Source organism: Mixophyes fleayi, chromosome 3 (assembly GCF_038048845.1).
Source record: "Mixophyes fleayi isolate aMixFle1 chromosome 3, aMixFle1.hap1, whole genome shotgun sequence".
Taxonomy (NCBI): domain Eukaryota; kingdom Metazoa; phylum Chordata; class Amphibia; order Anura; family Limnodynastidae; genus Mixophyes; species Mixophyes fleayi.
The window spans coordinates 144,383,599-144,411,190 of NC_134404.1; the positions used below are offsets into that span (position 1 = coordinate 144,383,599).

Genomic DNA, 27,592 nt, shown 5'->3' on the forward strand with positions numbered 1-27,592 from the left:
ATAGACCATAAAAAGGCATTGCATGTACAGTATGCATTAAAAGCATCTTTAATTCATACTTGCCCACTCTCCCGGAATTCCCGAGGAGGCTCCCGAATTTGCCGAAGTTCTCGGCAGTGTCACGCCCTCCTCCTACCCCAGGTCACATGACCGGGGGAGAAATTATTTTGAAACTTGGCATGTATGCTTTAATTATGTATTTAATGTATGTATATATATATATATATATATATATATATATATATATATATATATATATATATGTATATATATATATATATATATATATATATATATTTAAAATCCATATTTTTATTAATAATTATACTGTTAAGAAATGGCCATTTATTTATTCATGCACTGCTCTGTTCTGTCTACGAAAGGCAAGAACCATTTACCAGAGTGTACTTACTACCAGATTCTCAAATCAAAATGCATCTTGAGATCCACTTGGACTTCAATATGGTCATAACTATACACAAGTTCTGTGCTATTTTCTAAAACGCAACTTGTTTGCAAGCTGCAACAGAGCATGAGTCAGGCCATGTTGTCTATATTCCATCCTGCATTCAAACATTTCAATTCTGATCCTGAATGTAAAAACCAGACTGGGAGCTAAACTAAGGTCAATAAAGAACTTGTAATTTTGATTGATGTAAGCAGAGATTTTCTCCTTATAAATATTACATTTTATGATAAGTACATTTACAGCAAGTGAACAAAATTATCATGAGATGTCTTCCTAGGTTTTATAGACCAGAATTGGTGGATCCCTCAGCTGGGAAGTGTCACCAGTGAATGAAGAGTGAACTGAAGGATCAGTGATCACAATGGAAAAAAAAATACTTAGTGGCCATACAGGAAATGCAGAGCAGTGCACAGACAAAGCATAGGTTTACCATACGGATCATTGAACTTTAGCTAAAGTTCTGCTCACAGTTTGGTGTGGTGAATACCAGTCATTCCGGGTTCACATGCTTGTGACATTACTGCCTAGTATTATACTAACCGCAACACCAGCTGCACTTAGCAGCCACCTAACACAATCCATTCTACCGCGTCCATTGAAGTAGTGGAGTCTTGGTTTCTCAGCCATAATTACTTCTAAAAACAAGCAATAGTTAGAAGATTGATAGTGTAAATTGATATAACATTCCCACATAAACATAATTTTGTAACATTTTTTGTACCATCATTTTTATTTCATTGTATGTTAAAATAAAATGATATTTAGAATAAATTTTTCTTTCCAAAACTACACTACCATATTTCTACTAAAGAACCAGAAGGTCTGATGAATTATCCCCCCCACTTTCCTTAGCACTGGCATTAGGGAGAGCCTGTCAGATGAAGAAGGAGTGAGATGGATACAACAGGTAAATAAATAAAAATAAGTCAACAGCATTTGGGAAACACATAAGATGTAGAACGTTTTGAGAAGTCTTTCACTTGGTATAGTGCGTATTTAAATCTTTTTCAGCAATGACTACATGTAAGAGGTTTTGTAGTGGGTAAGATTGGAAGGAGTCTGTAGCCAATTAGAAGATTATAAGGCTCTCAGTGATGGCCCAGTAGCTAATCAGAGCATTCCAACATTCAGACAATGTTGAAATCCAATAAATGCAGCAACAGCAACATATCTGTATGAAACACACTTGTGTATGATGCAGCACTAATACATACAACTTATTGATATAATATTAGATTAGAGCTTGTGATTTCAGGCCCACTTTTAAAATGTCAACATACAAAATTAATTCAACCTAAAGTCTGATATTGCTCTAACTGTATCCTTATTAAACTGTCAGACGACAGTTTAATAAAGGATACATTTCCTGATAAAAAATAAGTTAACATTGGTGCAAACAAATGAATAAAATGAATGAATGAGTGTCAGCAGTGGCAGAAATGCTGGTAGATAATATGGCAGTTCATTTCCTAATAATAAAATAAGATGACATGAATGAAACCGACCAGAAGAGCAGCCCCAGCTAGGTAGTATGATGACAATGTAATACAGAGATACAGGTGGGCAAAGCCCGGTGTTTACTTGCTGTAGAAGATGGCATTGGATGATGTGGTGGATTATAATATGGGTGGGTGGGGCGACTGCCCTGGGCCCAGAGCAAATAAAATGGGGCCAATGAATGTGCGGCCCTCTTGGTATCCCTGAGACTACCCAATTCCCTTTTTCTTTTGTTTGTTTTGTAAATGTCAGTCAGGCTCTTCTATTGTATGTAAGGACAAATGTACAATGCCACTTCTCTTGTTATATATCATCGGTACAATTCAGAATTCTCTCTTTATTTTGCACCCCCCAAATCAAATGTTTATTTATTTTATCTATATTCTGATAAGATGGACACAGAAGTAGTAAGACCCCGTTTTGGTCACAGCCCAGGGCTCATGGTAATCTTAATTTGCTACTGATTTGAAGCACATAGACAGAGAGAGTAGCCTCAGGGAGCTAGTAGGATGACAGTATAATAGAAGATACATGTGGGTAAATCTCAGCCTTTTTTTAAATTGACAACAGAAAATTATAAATATATGGTGCTGTCACATAGACTCCAAACAGGCTTGTAGAAATGTCCAACGTGGACTTTTCTTTGGACAGCACTGTGACAAGCATGTGCACTACAGCACTCAGATAAACTGCTATCTCCTGCAGCCTTATAGTTCTCCAGACTCTGGACCCTCGTCCAACTAACACATAATGATGACAATCAAGAGGAAGGAGTGGTGTGTGTGCATAAATATATATATATATATATATATATATATAAAATATATATAAGCCTAGTCTGTGTGTGTGTGTGAAAAAAAACAAACAAGCTGCAGCGCCACCTGCTGGGTGGAGTTATACACTGACCTACTAAATTCTTAGTGTGTGTGGAAAAAAAACTCAGAAAGGGCTGAAATTTGGTATACTAAGATGTTTTAAATTTGTTAATTTAATTTGTTAATTGTTAAAAGTGTTTATAAAGATTTTAAAAAAATATATATATATTTCTTGAAGGAGAAGTGACAGTTGTGAGTGGTTGGTGGGTGTCGGGGGTGACAGTGGGGTGTTTTTAACACCTTAAGTAGCTTGATGAAGGATGTGGCGATAAAGATGAAGGATGAGGTGATGGAGAAAAATGATGAGGTGGTGACATGTGGACAAAACCACGTTAAAAAAGGGCGCTTGCGTCGGGAAGTAACGCTCTTCCCCTGAGGAGGCCTGGGATAGGCCCAAATGCATGACAAGAACCTTTTTAACACCTTAAGTAGCTTGATTTGACTAGAATGCATGAGTATCATACACGGGTTAACTTATATAATATATATATATATATATACACACACAATACATATTTGTCAAAGTGGGGGTGTATATGGTGGTGTACTATACTGCCACTTCTCCTAATGTCTTCATTGTAAAACCATACACATATACATATATATACACACACACAAACACACACACACACACAGACACACACACACACACACACAGTTTGAAAGACTTGCGAGAATTCAGAGTCACGGAAAAGTGACAATTTGCATCGCTTTCCGGTCAGAGGTGATCGGGAAGTTCCAAATTGATCAGAGTCCTGACTCGGACTGGTAATATCGGAAATATTGGATTTATAGTGCACTGATACACAACCCATGAGCCACTTTAAAACCATGAGGGAAGATAACTAGATACAGATTGACAGGAGTCGACGTGGAATATGAATCCCAAAGTTGAGTGGATAACTTTATTACATGAATCAGTAGAGCAGCACGGTGTCACCTTAGTAAGTATTTCTGCTTTACAGCACTGGGCCATGGGATCAAGTCTGACTAGGGCTCCATCTGTTTAGAGATTGTATGTTCTTTCTGTGTTCGCATGGGTTTCACCCATGTTCCAAAGACATACTGGTAGGTTAATTAGTTTGTGTCCATGTGGTAGGCAATAGATTGTAAGCTCCACTGTGGTAGGAACTGATGTGAATGATTATATAATCTCTGTAAAGCGCTGCAAGATATGAAGGCATTATATAAATAACTGTTAATAAACAGGGATATGTATATTATGGGGGTGATTGGTCCAGGAAATGTGTCCATTTCTTATCAGAATATTTGTTTCTCACACTGTGAAACTGAGCAGGCACCTGTCATGCTAGGGGGGTTTGATTTTATAGTTTACTTATTTTAGGGAGACATAAATCATGCTCATGGTTTAGTTGTAGAAGCTTAGTTTGTACTGGTGTTTACTGTTTGAGGTGTGTATAATTACTGCAAACTTTAAATACGGTCAAGGTCATCACGAAGGTATCCAAATGTGCTGAAATAAATAAGAGACATAACTGGTCCGAGATAGAACTTCTGTTGTATTCAGTTTTGTGTAGAGTGAAGCGACAGGAAAAAAATGTAATTCTAACAGTGTGAAAGTATATAAGCTGTATAAATTTAAAATACTCTTTTGTCCACTACGTCGCTGACTGTGGCACCTTACGAATCTACAATAATAATAATAACAATAAGTTAAAAGATCCTATTTAACAAAGTCCCTGGGCCAGTGAAGATTTTTACCTGATGTAGCCGACGAAGCTTCTTTTATTGTTTATTGTTAAATTTGGCGGTGAAGAATGAATAAATGGACCCTTAAGTCTATTTCTTCAGTTGTTGCTAAATGACATCTCTCAGTTCTAAAGAATGCTACCTCTGAGATATTATTAGTTAACTAAATTTAGTACCAAATATAAAATATATATTTTGTACGTTTCATAACAATTCTTACACATTGCTTTGCCAAACCTGATCTAATAGGTTGTACAACACACTAAGATTACAGTGTCACTGTAAATACTAAAAGGAACTACATATTTATCAAAGAAGCCTAATCTCTTTTCATGGGTGTAGTTACTTGTCTCTGTAGTGCAAGTCATGGTCACATCATAGTCAACTCATTAACATAATAAACCCTCTGTTTAATAAGTATGCTTATATAAGACTGATGCCAGGGAGGATTTACTGATGAGTAAAATGTTTTCCTGTAGGAATATAAAGCTATATAATTTGTACAAGGTTTGACACCTCACACTTAACCCTACCCAGGCAACAACATTGTCTTGTGTCAGCATATTAAGGCTCATATTAGTCATGAAATTTACCAAGGATGTTCCAAAGTCACAATGATCCCAAGCGTATTTAACACAAGGTTAGCATGATAAAAATATTTCCCTTTACCATTAACCTGACATATACTTGTGTAGATACAATTTAAAATGTGTGCACTATATAAAACATATTTGGGGACATTTATGAAAACTAGGAGGTCTAGTGTTTGTCCATATAAATGCTGTGCTTATCATGCTGGATAACCCTGATAGGCATTTAAATAGACCAATACAAGTAATGATTTCCATAGCCAATTTCATTATTTTAGACCAATTTATAAACATATCAAGTAGGACCAAAAACGACCCCAATCCCAATTAACATCTGCTAGGGATCTACGGGACATCTGGTCAGCCAATAGGTGGCAGTGTGCTTGTGTCTGCTATTGTGTGCAGTCAACCTCACGTATTGTCTCTCATAGGATCTGTCTTTTCAGCGCGAATGGATCTGTCTAATTTAACTGTACATATGTGTTGCCAGGCTAGATCCAACTGTTTGGCAGCTGGACTAGGGACCTATTTATCAACCTATAAACTGCAGTTTTCAGGGTATTAAAGCATAGGATTAGTAACAAGGTGCTTTATTAATGAAGGACCACAGCAGATATCTCCACCTCTTCAATCACAAATCAAGTCCCCATAGGTTGCATTAATTATCAAGCTCCAAAATTATGAACTTGATCCCGGTAACCAACCCTATCTGAAGATGGTGTTAGCCATTATAACTTATTGGGTAAGCATCACAGGAGGGGGATTTTTGGATCCATCCCTAGTAGGCTTCATGCTCTCTCTATAACAAATTCTGCCTGGCCATAGAAACCTGTAAGTAAAGCGATCAAAACTGCAATCATTTTACTATAGATTGCTCACTAGGACAGGTTACTATCAGCACCGCTGTCCCAGCTAATACATTTTAATAAATTGCCACATTATTCACTTCTTATCATTGCAAGAGGAAATGAAAATTAACGTTAGTCATTTAAATTTGGTCATAAATAGGCCCCTAAGTGACAGGGTCTTCTGTATGGACACCATAATATTAGAAATGTTAAAATTGGCACCAACATTTCTATCATTAATGTAACTGTATTTAATGTTACAAAATGTGCGTCAGTCATTTTCTGAATTCCACATTGAGTTATATGGTGACATTAATATGCTTTTAGTAAACTATGTAGTTCTAAATTTTTATAATTTTCGGTACCTTGAACACATTGAATTACATAATGTAATGTAACTAACCGATGATGATGAGCTTATAATAATGTCCTGTGCAAGGAGAAACATGCCTATGATACTAGTATTGTTCAGTCACTAATTAAACCACTCTATCCATAATATCAAATGTGCATATTTATCAGAACAGAAGACACAAGCAGTCACTAACATTTTAGAACTCTAGGCTAACATGCAGCTTAGCAATATCAAGAAAATAACAGTTTTTCTTGTAAAGAGCGGAAAAAAGTTCTTGAGCTTCATCAATCTATCTTGAGCATGGAACTAAGCAAATAGCTGCATGTAAATGTAAAAGTAAAGCTTACCCTATATCCAAGTAAACGAGACCAACACTATAAGCTTTGTATTATCACTTGCTGCTACTGCTGCTAGTGCAAGGAATGAGTGAATGACTATATAGAGGGGTGAGGTCCAACCCACCAATCCCCTTGTACCATGTTGGTAGATTTGCATATTGAAGCAGTCACATATAACATATATTGCTTAAGGTTTTAAATTACAAATAATCAGATAAAATGTTTATGGAAAGTGAAGAGAAAAAATCCTACTAGTGTAAGCAATAATTGTTATCACAGAAACAAACTCACCATTTTCAGGTGTTGCGATAATGTAAAGAAATCAGGATTCCCAGACTACATATTATGCTCCCTACATATTATGCTGAGTTTACCTGTTTTTATTCGTCCCTTTCTTCCCTCATCTACATTTGTCTCCTGACTCTTAGCGCGCAATTGCAGAGAAGCGGGGTCCCAGCATAGAACAAAAGGAAGGTATAAGACTGGGTGCACACTACAGGTTTTTCAACTGATTATTGGGCCAACCACATGATAAACGACCGTTTGGCTGATATCTCATTAATGTGTGCATGCCAGCAATGACCGATTATCGTTCCAAAGCACATTGTATCATTTCATTGATTTTATAAACAGACTAAAAATCTCATTCAACGATGGAACAAGGCTGTTCCAACTCGGCAGTGTGTATGCACTAAGGACCATGTGCCCGACAATCTGCCAACAGTTCCTTCATCAGCGATGCCTTTCTGGGTGTGTATATTTAAATGTATGATTTTGTCACCGTCTCCTATGTGGTGTGTTGTAAAAACGTGAAGCTAATGGAAATAGTGATCTTTGAATGGTGAATCAATAATGAACTTTTTTTACAAGCTCCATATGTCATCTATGTGTTCCTGTATACAAGTGTATATAACAGGAATTGTTAACATGTGTGAAAATACTGAAGATAAAATGAAGTCATGATGTCCCTGATGTCCCTGAGAAAATTACTATACTGAAACGTTGGAATGGATTCAATACACTCTTTTGATACAAACTACAAGTTGTCTTAAATCCTTCAGTGCCGCCTCACCTGGAATCTATCTATCTATCTATATATATATATATATATGTCCACTGTATCTGTCCCAGTCCACATTTATATTAATTGGATGTAAAAAAAAATAATTCCCCACACTGCAGAGCAGCTTAATATACTAATCACTGTATTTTTAACTCATGTACTAGTTGTCACGAGCTGCGGCGGTACTCACAGCCGCCGCGGCTCGCTTCCTGTCCTCTCCGGCGTCCCGGCCGTCACCATGACGACCGGGACGTCACTTCCTCCCAACTCCCGACCGTTGCAAAGGCAACGGCCGGACACCTCTTCAGTGCCGCGTCCCGGCAGCCGGGCGCGCACACGCATAGGGGGCAAGTAATCAGATTCAGCCTGTGGCTGAATTAGCAGGCATTAGCCTGCAAGTGTGGATTCCAGGGCTAAGCCCTGATTGGTGTTTAGGGTAGCAGGCAATTAGCTTGCAAGTGTGCTCTATCTGGGGGCAGGCTCTGATTGGCTGCTGGCTGTATTTAAGGCAATGAGGTCTGCTGCCTCATTGCCGGTTATAGCTTCTGTTCCCAGTCTGCTGACCTGCTCTGTGCCCTGTTCCTGCCTATTGAACTTTCTGCTGATTACCCGTGTATGACCCTTTGCCTGGATTTGGACTTTGCTTGTGTATCTCGTGACCCTGACCTCTGGCTTGTTTACCGATCTTCCTGTCTGCTCATGACCCTTGACCTCGGCTTGTTAATTGGAATTGCTATCTGCTGCCGGCCCTTGACCTCTGCTTGGACTTCACTCCGTTTGCCTGGGTTCTCCCCAGCCGGTACACACGTCATGACCCTCTGTCAGTCTGCAGCCCAGTCTGTCCCCACCATCAGGGGCTCCAGTGAAAACCTGACTGGCAGAGTAGACTCTGGGTTGTGTTGTACCGACTGGAGGGGTTCCTAACACTAGTTACTATGATTTTAAATTTTCCTCTTGGTAGAGGCTTCAAACATAACTTTTTCAGACATGTGAAACAAATCAAGATTTTTTTTTTTCAGTTTATGGAATTTCTTCTTGACATCACTTATATTTTCCCTTAATTCTCTAAAATTTTTGTTGTTAGAGAATTTGCTTTTCAATCTTCTCGGCCACACCTTTTCCATCAACAGAAGTCATAGAAATATTGAAGCTTGTGCCCTCCTTCTCTCTTTCCGAACTTTCGTCAGAAATGACGATGATATCTAACTGAAAAACAAAAAATTATTTTACTTATTTTTATTGATGAAACGGGACACAACATCGGTTTTAACATTGGGATTACTACTATTTTCTCACCTTGGACACTGCTTGAAATCACTTTGTGCTGATGTCTCTCCTGGGTTTGGCCAGGCATGCTGTCATGATGACCCTTACCAACTGAAATATATACAATGCAATTTTTAATATATAGGCACAGGGTATAATTTATGTTTTTTAAACTTTTTAATGCTTTTTAATAACCTTTATTTAGTTCCACTTTTATTTCCCCAATTTATATGTGTGTGTTTTCTTCTTTTATGCTCACTATCGCTTCTTCCATGTTATTTTTTTGTGTTGCTGTGCACACGTCATCATGCATTTTTCTTTCTGTAAATAGATGTCCCTGTTTTACTAATCATTATTGTTATTGTTAAATACTAACACCAATACTAAAAAGTTTTAGAAAGTTTTAATAACCACTTTTAATACTCACTTTTTTTTAATGTTCTTTCAGATCCTCTTCAAGTTACTTTATTCTGTGTTCTTCAAATCTGACAACCTTTTTTGCATCTGGAACTTTCTTTCGGTAATTACCTTTTAAGTATTTTTTTTTGTGACAGTTGTAGTCTTGCACTCTCACCGTCATATCTATCTCCCTTGGACTCATTGGCTTGGCTCTTTTCACCTCTTCCAATTCCTACTTTGTCTTTTCCCTCCACTCCTCCATTACTCTTTTCATTCTCTATCTCATCAGTCATATTGTCACTCACCACTGACGACAATCTGGTTCCTCTCTGTTTTTATAGATGCTTCTAATGCATATGTGGGCGTTAACAGTTGGTATGAACCAATCACGGCAGCTCTAGCTACAGAGTGGAGCATTTTGGGTGAATGTTCATTCGTCTCTAGCTGTCGTCCGCGTAGGTAATTGCTGTTCTGCTCGAATGAAGACAAATGCAGGCAAATGAGTATTCCAACCTGCAGAAGAGGAGCTTGGCTTTGGAGGACATGGCTAAAGTGTGACTCTTTCCACGGGCAAGTGATTCTGTAGGACCCTTGGGGTCTGCTTGGCTTAGCGCCACTTACAGAGAGGTGCATAGTTTAACGAGACAGAAGGAGTTTGCCAATGACCCACACAAGGAAGTATGGGCTTTATGGCTTCTGCCCCACAGGCTGCAGTTTTCCAAGTAGGTTCCAAGCGAGACCCGGTGGAGAACACTTGGAAGGAGAAGATGCAAGAAGAAGTAAGAAGGTCTACAGCCAAGTGAGCATGAAGGTCCAGGTAAGCTAGGTAGCTGGAGTCTGGATCAGAGTAGGTGTATTGGTCTGGAGGTAGGAGTACACTGAGGTCCAAATAAGCTCTGAAGCTTAGTGTCTGGATCAGATGAGGTATAACCGTTTGCAGGCAGGAGTACATGGAGGTCCAGGTAAGCTAGTAAGCTTGGTGTCTGGATCTGAGGAGGTGTAACAGTCTGCAGGCTGGAAATAGCAAGAGCCACTGAGAGCCACAACCACACAAGTAGAGAGACTAAAAGATCTGGAACTAAATGAATGAAACAGGTACTTTAAATAGTCTGTCCATTAGAGGGCAGTAACCAATGGTGGGAGATGGGATTCGCAGACCTGAATCAAAGATGGTGGCTGTCTGAGGCAAACCGCTGTGTTTTCAACGCCAAAGAAGACCACAGTGGGAGACTGCAAGAAAGTGCACCGGCACCTGACTGAACGACCAGCAGTTCCGGTGTGTGACAATCAGTAATTAAAGATCCTCCTTTCAGGTGTGAATCTTTATTGGGGATAAGGTTTTAAAAGAGGATTGGGCAGCGCAAAGGCTTCATCTGCTACAAAAGCAAAATTTAACCCTGTGACTGGATGGACTGCCTATGCCACCCTGTCTGTTGTCGCTGGGGACAGGCTGGGCTTACTTTGCCACCATCCCCTTACTTTATCCCAAATACACCTCTCCTGTTGCAATAGGAGGAGCCTGCTGCCACCACTAGGCTCCTACACTGGCACCTAGAACCGCTTCCTTCTTGGTAACTCTTGCTGCTAGGGTACCCCCTTGATGGTACACCTGGGCTGGGATACCTGACTTCTTGCCTTCAGATCAGGGTTGCTGTGGATGGTTCCCCCTGGCCTACCACACTAGCCAGAGCTGCAGTAGCGGGCAAAACGTTGGCACTGGAATGCTGGGTCCGCCTCACATCAACCGGATAACAGATTAGGTTTGGGTCTAATCTGTAGGTCATAGGAATTTACAGCAGGGTAAGTAGTCGTTAAAGCAGGTTCTTGAAGCAAAAGAAGGTTTATTAGCTCAAGTAGTCCTAGCAAGGACAGTTCACATGCCAGTCTGTGGTAGTAGCGATCTTTCCAGAAGTATAGATGGTGCAAGAATGATACATTACATTCTCAAACAGCTCACTTTTTATACAGTTCTGACATAACTCCTGGCAGGGGGTAAGCCAGCCCCCTGATCCAAAATGGTTAAGCAACGTCTGTACTATTTTTAGTATTCAGGATGCAGTATGTTTTCCCAAACATGGATGTACATGCAATGCAAAGCTAACAATATTTACACTACTCTATTATGTACTAAAACTTGATGCTTGCATTATCTGAGATGCAGCCACACCAGGCAGAAAGCTTGCAGCCCCCTGCTGGGTATACAGGCTAAACAGGTGTTTGTCACTTCACATAAAAATACTTACTTAGCATTTCTTGCTATCAGCAAACAAACTTCCTCTAGCAAAGTTAGAAACCCAAATAATAAAACTTCCATACAAAACACATCCCAATGTAACACAATAAGTGCAGTTGCAATAATCTACATTGGTGCCTGCACCACTAATTAAAATACATTTCTACAATAAATTATTTCTACATGATCCAGCACAAATAAGTTACTTATAAGTAGGGATGTGCACCGGCGACTTTTGAGGTCTCGTGTTTTGTGTTTTGGATCCGGATTTTCGTTATTTTTGGGGTTCGGATTTGTCTCGCAAAACACTTGACGAAAGGTCTCGGTTCGGATTTAAGGTTTTGGATTCGGATTTTTTTTGAAAAAAACATAAAAAGTTTAAAAATCAAGTTTTTGGGCTTATTTTCACTCCTAGGCTATTATTAACCTCAATAACATTCAATAACAAGCATTTCCACTAATTTACAGTGTATTCTGAACACCTCACAATATAGTTATTAGTCCAAAACGTTGCAACAAGGTATCTTTCTGGACTGCGTAGAGGAGTGGGTCACCACAATATATATTAAAAACCCTGAACTTTTATGATTCGCACCAATAAATGTACCTGGACTGCGTAGAGGAGTGGGTCACCACAATATATATTAAAAACCCTGAACTTTTATGATTCGCACCAATAAATGTACCTGGACTGCGTAGAGGAGTGGATCACCACAATATATTAAAAACCCTGAACTTTTATGAATCGCACCAATAAATGTACCTGGACTGCGTAGAGGAGTGGGTCACCACAATATATTAAAAACCCTGAACTTTTATGAATCGCACCAATAAATGTACCTGGACTGCGTAGAGGAGTGGGTCACCACAATATATATAATAAGAAAACCATCAACTTGTTTGATTCGCACCAATAAATGTACCTGGACTGCGTAGAGGAGTGGGTCACCACAATATATATAATAAGAAAACCATCAACTTGTTTGATTCGCACCAATAAATGTACCTGGACTGCGTAGAGGAGTGGGTCACCACAATATATTAAAAACCCTGAACTTTTATGAATCGCACCAATAAATGTACCTGGACTGCGTAGAGGAGTGGGTCACCACAATATATATAATAAGAAAACCATCAACTTGTTTGATTCGCACCAATAAATGTACCTGGACTGCGTAGAGGAGTGGGTCACCACAATATATTAAAAACCCTGAACTTTTATGAATCGCACCAATAAATGTACCTGGACTGCGTAGAGGAGTGGGTCACCACAATATATTAAAAACCCTGAACTTTTATGAATCGCACCAATAAATGTACCTGGACTGCGTAGAGGAGTGGGTCACCACAATATATTAAAAACCCTGAACTTTTATGAATCGCACCAATAAATGTACCTGGACTGCGTAGAGGAGTGGGTCACCACAATATATTAAAAACCCTGAACTTTTATGAATCGCACCAATAAATGTACCTGGACTGCCTAGAGGAGTGGGCACTGGGCACCACAATAAAATATATAAAAAACCTTCAACAGGTCTGCATTACACTACACATACGGCTGCTCCTCCATCCTCTCCATCATATACATGTTGGAGTTTTAACGTGTGACAACCTCTTGTTTTTGATAATGTCAGTGCATTTTGAATATTTTTCAATTTGCCCCACACCACTGAATGTACTTTATCTATGATACGCATCTATCTATCTTGACTGCGTAGTGTGGTGGCCCCGATACACAATTTGGTACCGAGGCCACAATATAATTAAAAAACCCTCCACGTGTCAGAATTCCACCAAACAAGTATCTGGACTGCGTAGTGGGGTGGCCCCGGTACCCAATTTGATACCGGGGCCACAATAAAATAAATACACCCTCCACGTGTCAGAATTCCACCAAACAAGTATCTGGACTGCGTAGTGGGGTGGCCCCGGTACCCAATTTGATACCGGGGCCACAATAAAATAAATACACCCTCCACGTGTCAGAATTCCACCAAACAAGTATCTGGACTGCGTAGTGGGGTGGCCCCGGTACCCAATTTGATACCGGGGCCACAATACCTCCTCCAAACATGGTACAAACAATTCGTCATTGAGATCCCATCAAGTATGTTAAAGACAGACAGGGTCCAAGTGTTATTGGTTGACTTTGTAAACCAAAAAACTGTCCCTGTTGCACATAGTCGTGCAATGAAGACTGACTTTTTCATTTAAAGGCACCATCTTTCAAGTGTAGTGTTTGTAAGTCTAAGTCATATTATACTTTTGGTAAAATTGGTTTATTTTGTTCCTCTTTATGGTAACTACTAATAGAATTAAAGTATTAAATAGAAGCGGCAGTTCCTCTTTATGGTAATTAGTAATAGAATTAAAGTATTAAATAGAATTAAAGTATGAAATAGAATTAAAGTATTAAATAGAATTAAAGTATGAAATAGAATTAAAGTATTAAATAGAGTGGTATAGAGTTGTAGTGTGGTATAGATAGAGTGGTCCCCACAATATAATAATAAAACCCTGAACTTTTATGAATCGCACCAATAAATGTATCTGGACTGCGTAGTGTGGTGGCCCCGGTACACAATTTGGTACCGAGGCCACAATATAATTTAAAAATTGGGCATCAACTGTCACCGTTGTTTAATATCTGATACACCTAAATATGGACTGCACAGTGGAGTGGCCCCGGTAGTAAATTTGGTGCCGGGGCCACAATACCTCCTCCAACTTCCAAGTGTAGTGTTTATAAAGACAGACAGCGTCGAAGTGTTATTAGTTGACTTTCTTAACCCTAAAATTGTCCCTGTTGCAAATATTCGTGCAATGGACAGTTACTTTTTTATTGAAAGACTCAAGCTTTCAAGTGTAGTGTTTATAAAATATAAACAACAATACAGTAGTTTTAGAGCACGTCAATACCTCTTGTTTTAAATTATGACACGGCATTTTACTTTTGGTTTAATTTCTTGAATTTTTTTAAATTTGGTTTTACTTTTTGAACATGGCAAACGACTGTTGATTGGTCATATAATGCAAAAAAAAAAGTTCCAAGATGGAATTGTCCTTGGGCCCTCACACCCACCCTTATGTTGTTGAAATAGGACATGCACACTTTAACAAACCAATCATTTCAGCGACAGGGCCTACCAAACAACTTTGGCTGAAATGATTGGTTTGTTTGGGCCCCCACACCAAAAAAGCTATTCATCTCTCCCTGTACAGACTAAACAGGCTCTACTGAGGCAAGATGTCGTCCTCATCCTCAACCTCTGATTCCTCTCCCCCTACAGTGTGTACTTCCTCCTCATCACACATTATCAATTCGTCCCCGCTGGACTCCACAACCACAGGTCCCTCTGTAGTATCTGGAGGGCAGTGCTGTACTTCATTGAGGAATTGATTATTCATTTTTATAAACATCATTTTTTCAACGTTGTGAGGAAGCAACCTCCTTCGCCGCTCACTGACCAGGTTCCCCGCTGCACTAAAAACTCTTTCCGAGTACACACTGGAGGGGGGACAACTCAGGTAAAATAGAGCCAGTTTGTACAGGGGCTTCCAAACTGCCTTTTTTTCCTGCCAGTAACAATATGGACTGTCTGACATGTCTACTTGGATGGTGTCAGCAAAGTAATCATCCACAATTTTTTCTATTGTGACAGCATCCAATGCAGCGAGAGTAGACATGTCTGCAATGGTTGGCAGGTCCTTCAGTCCGGACCAGATGTTATCAGCATCCCCGCCAGTGCCTCTTTTGGGAAAACTGAGCTTTTTCCTCGCAGCCATAGATGTGGAAGAAAATGAGGGTGGAGCTGTTGGCATGTCACGGTCCTCTTCAGAGGACAATCTCCTGACCAGCAGGTCTTTGCACCGCTGTAGACTTGTGTCCGCCGGAAACAGAGACACAACATACGCTTTAAACCGAGGATCGAGCACGGTGGCCAGAATGTATTCCTCTGACTTTAAAAGAGTGACCACCCTCGGATCCTGGCAAAGCGTACGAAGGGCTACATCCACAAGAGCTACATGCTTGGTGTAATCGCAATGGCTTACCAGCTCCTCCCTCACTTTCTCCAGCTGCTTCTGCAACAGCCTGATCAGGGGAATGACCTGACTCAAGCTGGCAGTGTCGGAACTGACTTCTCGTGTGGCAAGTTCAAATGGCTGCAGAACCTTGCACAACACGGAAATCAGTCTCCACTGCGCTTGACTGAGGCGCATCCCCACTCCTTTGCCTATGTCGTAGGTGGCTGTGTAGGCCTGAATGGCCTTTTGCTGCTCCTCCATCCTCTGCAGCATATAGAGGGTGGAGTTCCAGCGCATCACAACCTCTTGTTTGAGGTGATGGCAGGGCAGGTTCATGCTTTTTTGATGTGCCTCTAGTCTGCGGTAGGCACTGGCTGAATGCCGAAAGTGTCCAGCAATTTTGCGCGCCACCGCAAGCATCTCCTGCACACCCCTGTCACTCTTGAGGTAATGCTGCACCACCAAATTAATGGTGTGGGCAAAACATGGGACGTGCTGGAAATTGCCCATATTTAATGCCCGCACAATGTTACTGGCATTGTCTGACACCACAAATCCCCATGAGAGTCTAAGTGGGGTAAGCCACTGGGAGATAATTTCCCTCATTTTCTCTAATATGTTGTCAGCGTTGTGCCTCTTATTAAAGCCTGTAATACACAATGTTGCCTGCCTTTGCATGAGCAGCCATTTTGTAGATGCTGCTACTGATGCAGCTGTTGCTGTTGCTGCGGAAGGGGATGCATCTACCCAGTGGGCTGTCACAGTCATATAGTCCTTCGTTTGCCCAGAACCACTTGTCCACATGTCCGTGGTTAAGTGGACAGTGGGTACAACCGCATTTTTAAGAGCACTGAGGACACTTGATCGTACTTCTCTGTACATTTTTGGTATCGCCTGCCTAGTGAAGTGGAATCTCGAGGGGATTTGGTACCGGGGACACAATACCTCCATCAACCCTCTAAATCCCACTCCACTGATGGCGGACACCGGGCGCACGTCTAACACCAACATTGCAGTTACAGCCGCAGTTATACGCTTTGCAATAGGGTGACTACTATCGTATTTTGTGGTCATGGCAAACGACTGTTGGACGGTCAATTGTTTTGTGAAAGACTTAGCGGTCTTACGACTTCCCCTCTGGGAAGATGACCGACTAACAGCAGCAACAGCAGCAGTGGCAGTAGTAGGCGTACCGTTGCAGGATTCCTCGGATGAATCCCGTATTGAGGAGGACTCAGTCTGGCTGCTGACTTGGGCTGCAGGACTGAATCTGATGGAGATTGTGGAGGAAGTTGACGAGGAGGGTGTTGCTGGTGTGTATCCAACTGGACCACGGGATTTAGGTGTCCCTGTACCGATGAGGGTCCTAGCCCCAGTTCCTGAACTAACCACTGAACTATGAAGGTTATTCAGGTGACGTATAAGGGAGGATGTTCCTAGGTGGGCAAGATCCTTACCCCTGCTTATTTGAGCTTTACATAAGCTACATATGGCCATACATTGGTTGTCTGGATTTGGATAAAAATAACTCCAGACCGAAGAGGTGCATTTTTTGGTCTTCTGACCAGGCATGACGATGGGCTTTTTCATCCCATGGACATCAGCTGTTTCCCCCCCTGGTGCCTCATTTACAATAACCACATCACCATCCCCATCATCAAGTTCCTCCACAGTGCCAGCTACATCATCAATAGCCTCCTCCCGAGCCACCTCTTCCCGTACAGTGATGGGAAGGTCAGGCTTGACAACCACCAACATCCTTGGACTCGCCTTGTGGATTTGTGATAATTTCTCTTTAGAAGGCAGAGTTGTTTGCTGTTTTGTTGCTGACAGCATAACTCTCTTCAATTTTTTGTAGGGGGGGGGGGGAGGAGGAGGAGGGCTAAGATCCGTGGGTGAAGCTGAACCACTAGTCATGAACACGGGCCAGGGCCTAAGCCGTTCCTTGCCACTCCGTGTCGTAAATGGCATATTGGCAACTTTACGTTTCTCCTCAGATGATTTTAAGTTTCTCTTTTTGCTACTTTTTCTTAACTTGGGCTTTTTGGAATTTACATGCCCGGTACTACGAGATTGGGCATCGGGCTTGGAAGACGACGTTGATGGCATTTCATCGTCTATGTCATGACTATTGGCAGCAGCTTCAGCATTAGGAGGAAGTGGGTCTTGATCTTTCCCTACTTTATCCTCCAAATTTTTGGTCTCCATTATATGTAGCACAAGATACTGCAGAATGTGTGAACTTGGTAATATTGCAGTACCAATGGACTTATACTGCTGTATTGGTTTTGCAAATTTGGTTATAATTATTATATTTTTTTTTTTTTAAATTTTTTATTTTTTTTTACTTTTTTTTTATTTTTTAAAAACTTGGGAATAATGGGGAAATAACTATGCCCTTAGAAGCACAGAGCACAGGACACAGCACCACTGGACTGAACAGGACACGGCACAGGACCCAGCAGCACTACGGAACTCAGCAGGACAGAGCACAGGACACAGCCCCACTGGACTGATACTGCAGAATGTGTGAACTTTGTAATATTGCAGTACCAATGGACTTATACTGCTGGATTGGTTTTGCAAATTTGGTTATAATTATTATATATTTTTTTTTTTTTAAAATTTTTTTTTTTTTTTTACTTTTTTTTATTTTTTAAAAACTTGGGAATAATGGGGAAATAACTATGCCCTTAGAAGCACAGAGCACAGGACACAGCACCACTGGACTGAACAGGACACGGCACAGGACCCAGCAGCACTACGGACCTCAGCAGGACAGAGCACAGGACACAGCACCACTGGACTGATACTGCAGAATGTGTGAACTTTGTAATATTGCAGTACCAATGGACTTATACTGCTGGATTGGTTTTGCAAATTTGGTTATAATTATTATATATTTTTTTTTTTTTTTAAATTTTTTATTTTTTTTTACTTTTTTTTTCATTTTTTAAAAACTTGGGAATAATGGGGAAATAACTATGCCCTTAGAAGCACAGAGCACAGGACACAGCACCACTGGACTGAACAGGACACGGCACAGGACCCAGCAGCACTACGGAACTCAGCAGGACAGAGCACAGGACACAGCACCACTGGACTGATACTGCAGAATGTGTAAACTTTGTAATATTGCAGTACCACTGGACTTTTACTGCTGAATGTGTGAACTTGGTAATATTGCAGTACCAATGGGCTTATACTGTAGGATTGGTTGTGCAAATTTTGTGGTAATTAAAAAAAATGAAAGTAGTTTTTGGTATTTTTTTAAAAAACTTTTTTTTATTTTTTTAAACACAGGGGAATATTGGGGAAATAACTATGCCCTTAGAAGCACAGAGCACAGGACACAGCACCACTGGACTGAACAGGACACAGCACAGGACCCAGCAGCACCACTGACCTTAGAAGGACAGAGCACAGCACACAGCACCACTGGACTGATACTGCAGAACACAGCACAGCACAGCACAGCACAGCACAGAACTAAACAGCACAGCACAGAACTAAACAGCACAGCACGAGATCTACCAGGACAGAGGACCACCTAACACACCCTCCCTCTACCCTGATCAATGCCCGAGTGAAGATGGCGGCGACTAGCGGGGAATTTATAGGATCCGAGTATCGCGAGATCCGACAACGGGATTATGAGTCAGAGCCTCAGTTTCACATTTGAATTTGGCGCCAATACCCGGATCTGTCTCGGATCCGACTCGGATCCGCAACGTTCGGGTGGGCTCGGATTTCATAAATCCGAGTGCGCTCATCCCTACTTATAAGTGATCTAGCCACAAGCCCTAATTATGTTTTGGTGCATGGTGGCAAATTAAGTGCATTGTTTTTAAGATTGTCCTGGAAGGGAGTTTGCTCCAATGCCCCACCATCTGACACTTTTCCATTTTTACCAATGTCCACGAATATAAATTCATATTTGGCATCCACTATGGCCTTCAGGATAATGCTGAAGAATCCCTTGTAGTTGTAGAAATATAATCCACTTTTAAAGGGAGGCATAATTCTTACATGTTTACCTTCTATGGGCCTGCCACAATTTAGGAAATTCCTCACTTTTTCAAATTCTTCGTCAATAAGTTGCCATTCCTCAACTGTTGATGGGAACTGCAGGAGATAGATTGTTTTAATGTTAAATCAATACATTTATGTATTATTATGCTAACTACTTGAAATTCTGTTTTAATTACACAGCCAGCTGTCTTACCTGAAGCAGGATTATGTGATGTGGCAGAAGACTCTGTGACAACAATGCCTCTCACACAGCTGGCACAAGACAGCCAGCAAACCACAGACCTACCCAACAGGACACTGTTCAAGCTGTCCAGCAACAAGGGGAACAAACTGGCATGAGGGGCAAGAAAAGGGCAGGTGACCAGGAACAACCTGACACGCTCACTAGAAAAAAGATTGAATCTGCGACCCAATTAATGACAAAGGAAGCAGACAAATGTGAACTGTACGGAGCAACAGTCGCACAATAAATGAAAAGGCTACCTGTTGAAATAAGACTGGAGGTTGATTGTTTGGTCAATGATGGTCGCTATATAGGGCGCTGAAGTGGAAACACTCACATGACACTGAATTGTCACAATCCCCCTTACATATAGGAACAAGTTCATTTCCTACAAGCCCAACCACATACATTTTATCCACTCTCTCCCCACAGACAACAGCTCGTCATGGGAAGCCAAGCAAGCTTCCTATATAGCCTTCTGCCTATAGGACTTCACCACCATTGGGAAGCGCAAGTATGCTTCAATACACAGGAAGTCCTTTCCCATTGGAAAACATTGAACATTTCTATTACGAACAGCTGTGACAACTTTTATAAACAAAATTATATGTGCACAGGTAGCTCACTAGGATCTTATTCACTATATTAGTAGAGAAACAGCTGTAGATCCAAAGGTAGTCCAAACAATATATACAGGAAAAAAGATCCAGTGCTAAATGTTTGGTAAGGGTGGTACTGGAGAGGTTGATGATCAACACCCCAAGGAAACAGTGTATGTATTCAGACAAATGTATAATGAGTGGTAGAGGTGTATATTAATCAGTATATGGATGTTAGTAAACTATAAGACTCATGAGTCCTCAGAATGGCTTAATAAACCGTACAATTCAATGGAATATGTGCTATGTCAAAACCCATATTAGACCTGACTCAAAACTTATATATATATATATATATATATATATATATATATATATATATATCTACATCGGTGTAGAGCGAAACTCCAAAGGGTGGGTATTAGTACCCAAATGCTTGCTGTTTTTGATGTCCCGGATAGTTCTTATTGTTCAATGTAGCCAGAGTCTCAGAAAGAAGATAGGTGTTTAAACTTCATTCTGTAGTAGCAAGATGTCTGGTGTGCGTTCCACTGTGGAATGCATGAGCTGTTTCCTGTCTGACGTCTGTAAAGGAAGCGAACTCAATGCGTTTCGTCACAACTGGGAAGGTGTCATGATTGTTGGTACCTCGTGTTTTTATTTGCAAATCATGATGACGTTTTGCCCTTGGACCCACATGTACTGATTAGGTGACAGAATGTATGTTAGTAATCAGGAGCATGTCTTACAGGCATAATATCAATTTCTATGCAAATATGGCCATTAATGTAAAATACACAGACAGCTATTACCTATAATTCTATAATGATGCGGACATAACTTATTATAACAATCACAATATATAATTAACAATATAAAACACATATGTATAACCTCATTCATAATATAGCATCATAATATAATATCGTATATATGCATATATGAAATCCCTTATATTATTATCGTTGCTGATTGATGTATCTGTGGTTGTGAACTAATGAAATAATTATTTAATCATGTACACACTTGTCATTACCGCTCAACCTGTCCCAGATACAGCAATCTGAACAGCTGGCAGTGACTGGCGCCACCTTAGTCACTTAGCAATGAATACACCTTTTGTGACATCCCAAAGGATTTATTATGGTGTCCTTATGTTCATCAAAACCACTTAATAATGTTTCACACTTAAATCACATACACATCCCTGGGCTTCGTAAGTTTACAAAGAATCACGAAGAATACACTAGATTAAATTTATTTAATCTGAAAAATTATCCAAGGCTTAGTTACAAAAAAATAATAACAAGACATACAATATGCTGCACAAATAGGTTTCAGAAAATAAAATAGGACTTAAAACCAGAGTCACTACTTACTTAGTTAAGACTTGGTGTGTATGAGGGAACACAGTAACACAGTTGAGACAGATGGGACATTTCGGTCTTGATAGACCCCCTCATGAAAATGCACATGCTATTGTCTAAGGCAGAAGATTTTAAAACTTTCTCCACACACCTCTCACCCCCTTCATGTTTGGAGTTTCACTGTCAATAAGGACAGGTTGATCTATCAAATGTCACAGGGCTTTCAAAGTGAGCTAGGGATGTCCTGAGCTCTGGAATGTTCACAAGACATCTATTTTCACCTCTGCTCATTCAGGTCCACATCCATACCAAAAATACTCCTCAGAGATGCTTATCTATCTCTGCATAATTTCAAAAGATTAATGACACTGGCATAGCTTCAAACTCATGTCATTTAGCAAATCACACGTTGAGATTACATTACAAGGTTACATAAAATATTCACGTTGTTATACATGAATTCAACAGAAAATAACAATCAGTCATTAGATATACTACATAATCATCACAGCACTTTTTTACAAACAATAATAACTGTATGGTTTATTATGCTACTTTCTTCCCAATGTTCAAAACTACAGATACATCAATCAGCAGTTTTATATTGTTAAATGTTAAACACTTTTTATAATAAAAATAAATAAACAGATGGATTTTATGGTCAATAATCAAACTTTTAGTATCAAAGATTTTATTAGTTGCAATACGGCTAATGTGATATATGTAATAGAATGTACCTGTGGCTTATTTTATGTGGGAAGGATGTCATACCCACTTAAAGTGAGAATAGCCAAAGTAAGAAATATTAAGAAAGAGAATATGAACCATTTAGTTTCATCTCATTTTAAGGTACAACATGATTGTTCCGAATGAGACTTAAAAATATTCTGGGGAATAGAAAAGGTTGAAAACGATTTGAGGAGGCAAGATGCACCTGTTTTATTAGCTAAGAAAGAGATGCGATGGATACATTCTTTAAACACTCTGGCCACCATAGGTTTGAACTTTTTGAATTAAAATGGTTTTTAGGTGATGAATAAAAAACTTTTTAATATTTGAAAAACAATATAGAGGTTTGATAGAAAAATTGGGCAGATAATACTATTCAGAAGTACTATGTATCTGAGTATATATATACTATTAGCAGACAGTTTCTCTGAGAGTATTTCATAGGATGGATACACTTATCAGCTGGGGATTAATTAATGACCAGTTGTAGGATAAAAAAAAGAGGTGGAAACGATCAGCCCCTAGCACCTTGAGAAAGATCATTATTGATTGATACGTGTTGGTGGAGAGCACTGGCGCGTGCGCAGGGGGGGGTTTACAGTTCCCCAGAAAACCTTCCTGTAATTGGATCACCACTGCCTATCAGCACCTGATCACTCCCTTCTTTAAGTGTTGTGAAAACAGGGGCTATAAAACCTATTACTGCAGTGCACGGCCCGGCCTTCTGACATGTCGCTGTGGGATCCCCCAGTCCATTCCCCCTTCCTGACCACATAGCTCAACGTATTGCAGAGGAAGGGAGAAATAGATGAGTGTAATGTGAGAGAGGGAGATACTGGATGATAAGTGACAGTGGGAGATAAAAGATAAATAACAGCAGCTGCTGCTTGGGCTGACAGTAAGTTACAGCCCCTGCAGGAGAGAGGTAGAAAACACAGAGGGAGAATCCCTCATGGTCTTAAAGACAGCTGCTCTGTAACTGATCTCTCTCTGACTACATATTTCCAACCTTATTATCTAGGGAATGAATATTCTCTCTCTAAAGTGGGGACTTACCCATAACACTGAATATACCAAGAATGTGTCTGGGCTCAGAACTTGGAATTGTTTCCAGATTTTGCTTGTCTGTCTCTAGAGCCAATACACAGTGCTGCGTACTGATATTAGTCTAATTGTCTGTAGAATAATTGCACTAGGTGTTCTGCTGCCACTTACTAAAGCTGGGTACACACTACACGGTTTTCGTCCAATAATCTGCTCAATCAGCTGACATACGACCGCTCGTTCAAAAGTCGGGTCAGTGTGTGTAGTGACACGATGGTCGAAAGTCTGGCCAAATGGACGATTGTCGCCTCATTTGGTTGGTCGTACCGTTAAATATTTTCATTCCAATCTCGTTTCCATTGTGTAGTGTGTATAAACTTCCGACTGATCCACGACAATCCTCCGATACTTCCTCGACCTGGGGGGCGTGTGTATGTAAATTTTTGATGTCTGTCCCCGTCCCATGTGGTGCGGTATCCACATATCACAGACTTGTGTTTTGTATAAATGTGTATTGCACCTGTCTGGCTGCAGACCATTACACTTGTATAAAGCACGTGTGTTATTACCCTTTGCGTCTATGTTGGCAATGTATTCATATTTACCCTTTATAAAATTTAACCTTTATAAACTACTAAAGTTATAAAGTCATATTAACCTTTATTAAGTAATATTTGTGAAATACCCAGAATAAACCACACAGTGTTCATGCAACAGTTTTATTGCAGGAAAAAATGTACAAACATTTTTGCAATACGACAAGTGAAAAAAATAGTATTACACTTTAAAGGTGCTACTGGTTTGTGGCAGAACAGGTTTTGATGTCGATTGGGTTTCTATTCCCTTTGATTTCTTTACCTACGAAACAAGGAAATAAAAAAAGTTTACCATTAAACTTATATATCTGTAATTTATATTCAACGACAGAAATACTCTCATTTTCTCACCTTGCACACTGCTCGAGATCAGTTTATGTTTTGGTTCCTGTGGTACAATCACCATAATAGCGGGCTTAACCTCTATATATTCTGGAAAACAGGCGACATTTTGGTTATTATAATGGTACAAGTATGTGCCCAAAGCATTTAGCTGTCTACACATGTTCACTGAAATACCTTTGTATCGAAGTTCTTTTATATATTTTTCTTTTTCAAGTTTTTCTTGTTTAATAACAGGTGTAACATTAGTGGTATCAGTGGCATCTACACAGGCCTTCTTAGCATTAATTCTTTGTTCTGACATAAAAAAAATGTTACAAAATAGGCGTTAGGCGTTTACATTGCTTCGTATGACACTAGAATGAAATAAAGTCCTTCAAGCAGGTACACTACACGTGCTACTGACCTTTTTTAATGTTGTTGTCATCCTGGTCCAGTACTTTGACTATCATCTCCACCTCTCTTGGGCTCATTGGATTTGCTCTTTGCTCTTCTTGAATATCTCCACACCCCACCCAGGGGCGGATCTAGAAAATGCTGTACCTGGGGCGATTTAGGGGGGAGGCGATTTAGGCCCCGCCCCTTTCTAACATCTTAGGCTGCCGACGGCTGCACACTATGTGCAGGTCCGTCCAGCCGTGACAGGCAGGGACAGTGTGCTGCCCAGCTGCTCTGATTGTGTTTTAAACACAGTCAGAGCAGCCGGGCAGCATACTGTCCCTGCCTTAACTTTTTCAACATTTTTTGGCCCTTCCAGCACCATCTGACTCTGTCTCCGTCTCCATAGCTGCAATCCCCACTGACACCTTCTCCCCACCCGCAACCCCCACTGACACCTTCTCCTTAACCTTAACACCCACTGACACTTTCTCACTCGCCATCTTCTCACGCTCCTCGGCGCCAGACAGGTTCCTCTGTCATTTTATACACTCAGACATGGGCGTTCGTTTCTGCTGTGGACCAATCAGCGATCATGCCCGCCGAGTATGGAGCATTCCATTACATACGAAGGGATTTTATTATTAGGGAATATTCATTGCATTGCACTTTACCACTTAAATGGTTTTCTAAATTTTATGTATGTTACTAAACTTCTATTTTATATGAATGAATGAAGAGACAGTATTGCCTTCTCTTTATATGCGGCTTTGGGTGTTAACTATAGTGAAAGCTCTGCCCCTTTAGGCTAATGTCTTTGGTATATCGTTACATGGCCCGCAAATGATGCTTCAGTGTGTACGAAATTAAAATTATTGCTCACGACAACATGGCTGTAAAAGTCATTCGCTCTTCCCTTTATTGTCTAAAACAAGGCTAGTGTGTATGCAGTCCATGGACCGAGCGATCGGAACATCGATCGCATGTAAAATCGATCGGTATAAAAAGTTGGTGGAAAATTATGTAGTGTGTACCCAGCTTAAGCTGTAGGTGGAATGTGGATGCTGTAAATGAATAAAACTGACTGTACAGCCAGAGCAATTTAGGAATTTGGAATGTGGTGTTTGGATCTGTGACATGTAAAAGACCAGTAAATTTATATGTAGCAGTGAACATTTTTCCGAAGTGAAACTTCTCTGCCAGAACATATTGAAAAGCCAGTGTCTGTCTTGTGTGGCTGAAAATGTTTGCTTTGCTAAGCTCAAAATAGTGAGCGGTTTTCTGAAGCTGCAAGCATAATTTTTGGGCATACTTACCAATTACTTCTGGTACGAGGTAAATCTTTGCATAAAACATCTATTTATGTATGTTCGGATATTCACTTTTGTATTTGATTGTGGTAAAGTTGTCACAATAAATTATTGTCTGTGGTTATTTTTTGTTTTTTCATAACATACATCGGTAGGGAGAAAGAAACAAGGGAGTAAGAGTTGGAATTTGTGTTCATCTTATTTGAAGACACAGACGTTATATGCTTAATTTAGGCACTGGTTTTTCATACTAATAAGCTAGGAGGAAATCCTGTGACAGATGTGTCCACATGCTGATAGTGTTAGGCTAATTTACAATGCACCTACTTTGCCAGAAGAAGGGCTTGTTTTAAATCTCAATACAGATGTCTTAAGATCAGGATTTATTGACAGAAGTTTTCCGGGCTAAATGTGGAACTGAATACTGATCGTGAGCATCATCACGTATGGAAGAAAACATCCTCTCTTCTCCTGCACAATTTACACTTGTTTCCTAAGAAAGGATGACAGCTCACAACTATAAATCATTTGGTCTTGAGTAATTTCCAAGTGAATGCTACTTAGTTTTTTCAAACAGCACATATGTTAAATAGGTAGGCTCAGGCTCGGTTTTCTGAAAACTGAGACCCATCGAACTTCACAAATCTGAGTAATTTCCTGCATCCTCGGAACTGAAATTGAGGCAAAACGTCATTGCTGCGTAGTCAGATCTCGCTGGTTTTGGATTCCATAAGTACCTCCCTACCTGGAGATCCGGCGCCATTTCTCAGACAGACACAGGAGAGGTAGCAGCGTTCTTGGCAGTCTACAGTGCCATTGGTCAAACAGAAACAGAAGGGGTGGCAGTGTTCTAGGCAGTCTCCAGTGACATTGCTTTGTGCCATTGATAACACAGAAACAGGAGGGGTGGCAGTGTTCTTGTTAGTCTCCAGTGACATTGCTCACACAGATACAGGAGGACTGGCAGTGTTATTGGCAGTCTCCAGTGACATTGCTCTGTGCCATTGCTCACACAGAAACAGTAGGGGTGGTAGTGTTCTTGTTAGTCTCCAGTGACATTGCACATGCAGAAACAGGAGGGGTGGCAGTGTACTTGTCAGTCTTCAATGACATTGCTCTGTGCCATTGCTCACACAGAAACAGGAGGTGTGGCAGTGTTCTTGGCAGTCTCCAGTGACATTGCTCTGTTCCTTTGCTTGCACAGAAACAGGAGGGGTGGCAGTGTTCTTGTTAGTCTCCAGTGACACTGCTCACACAGAAACAGGAGGGGTGTCAGTGCTCTTGTCAGTCTCCAGTGACA

At 40.4% G+C, this 27,592-nt stretch overlaps 1 protein-coding gene, 1 long non-coding RNA gene and 1 pseudogene across 2 annotated transcripts in view; all 3 read right to left on the reverse strand.

Annotated features, from left to right (window-relative positions):
- LOC142142789 (glutathione S-transferase 3-like) overlaps window positions 1-1,098 on the reverse strand; it is a 29,527-nt pseudogene extending 28,429 nt beyond the window's left edge.
- LOC142144086 (glutathione S-transferase 3-like) overlaps window positions 1-27,592 on the reverse strand; it is a 134,611-nt gene that overhangs the window by 79,028 nt on the left and 27,991 nt on the right. The gene's annotated exons all lie outside the window — the stretch shown is intronic.
- On the reverse strand, window positions 24,430-25,112 carry LOC142142790 (uncharacterized). The gene is made up of 3 exons (XR_012689332.1): window positions 24,782-25,112; window positions 24,614-24,694; window positions 24,430-24,524 (listed from the first exon to the last, which is right to left on the reverse strand). It is a non-coding gene; the product is annotated as an uncharacterized LOC142142790 (long non-coding RNA).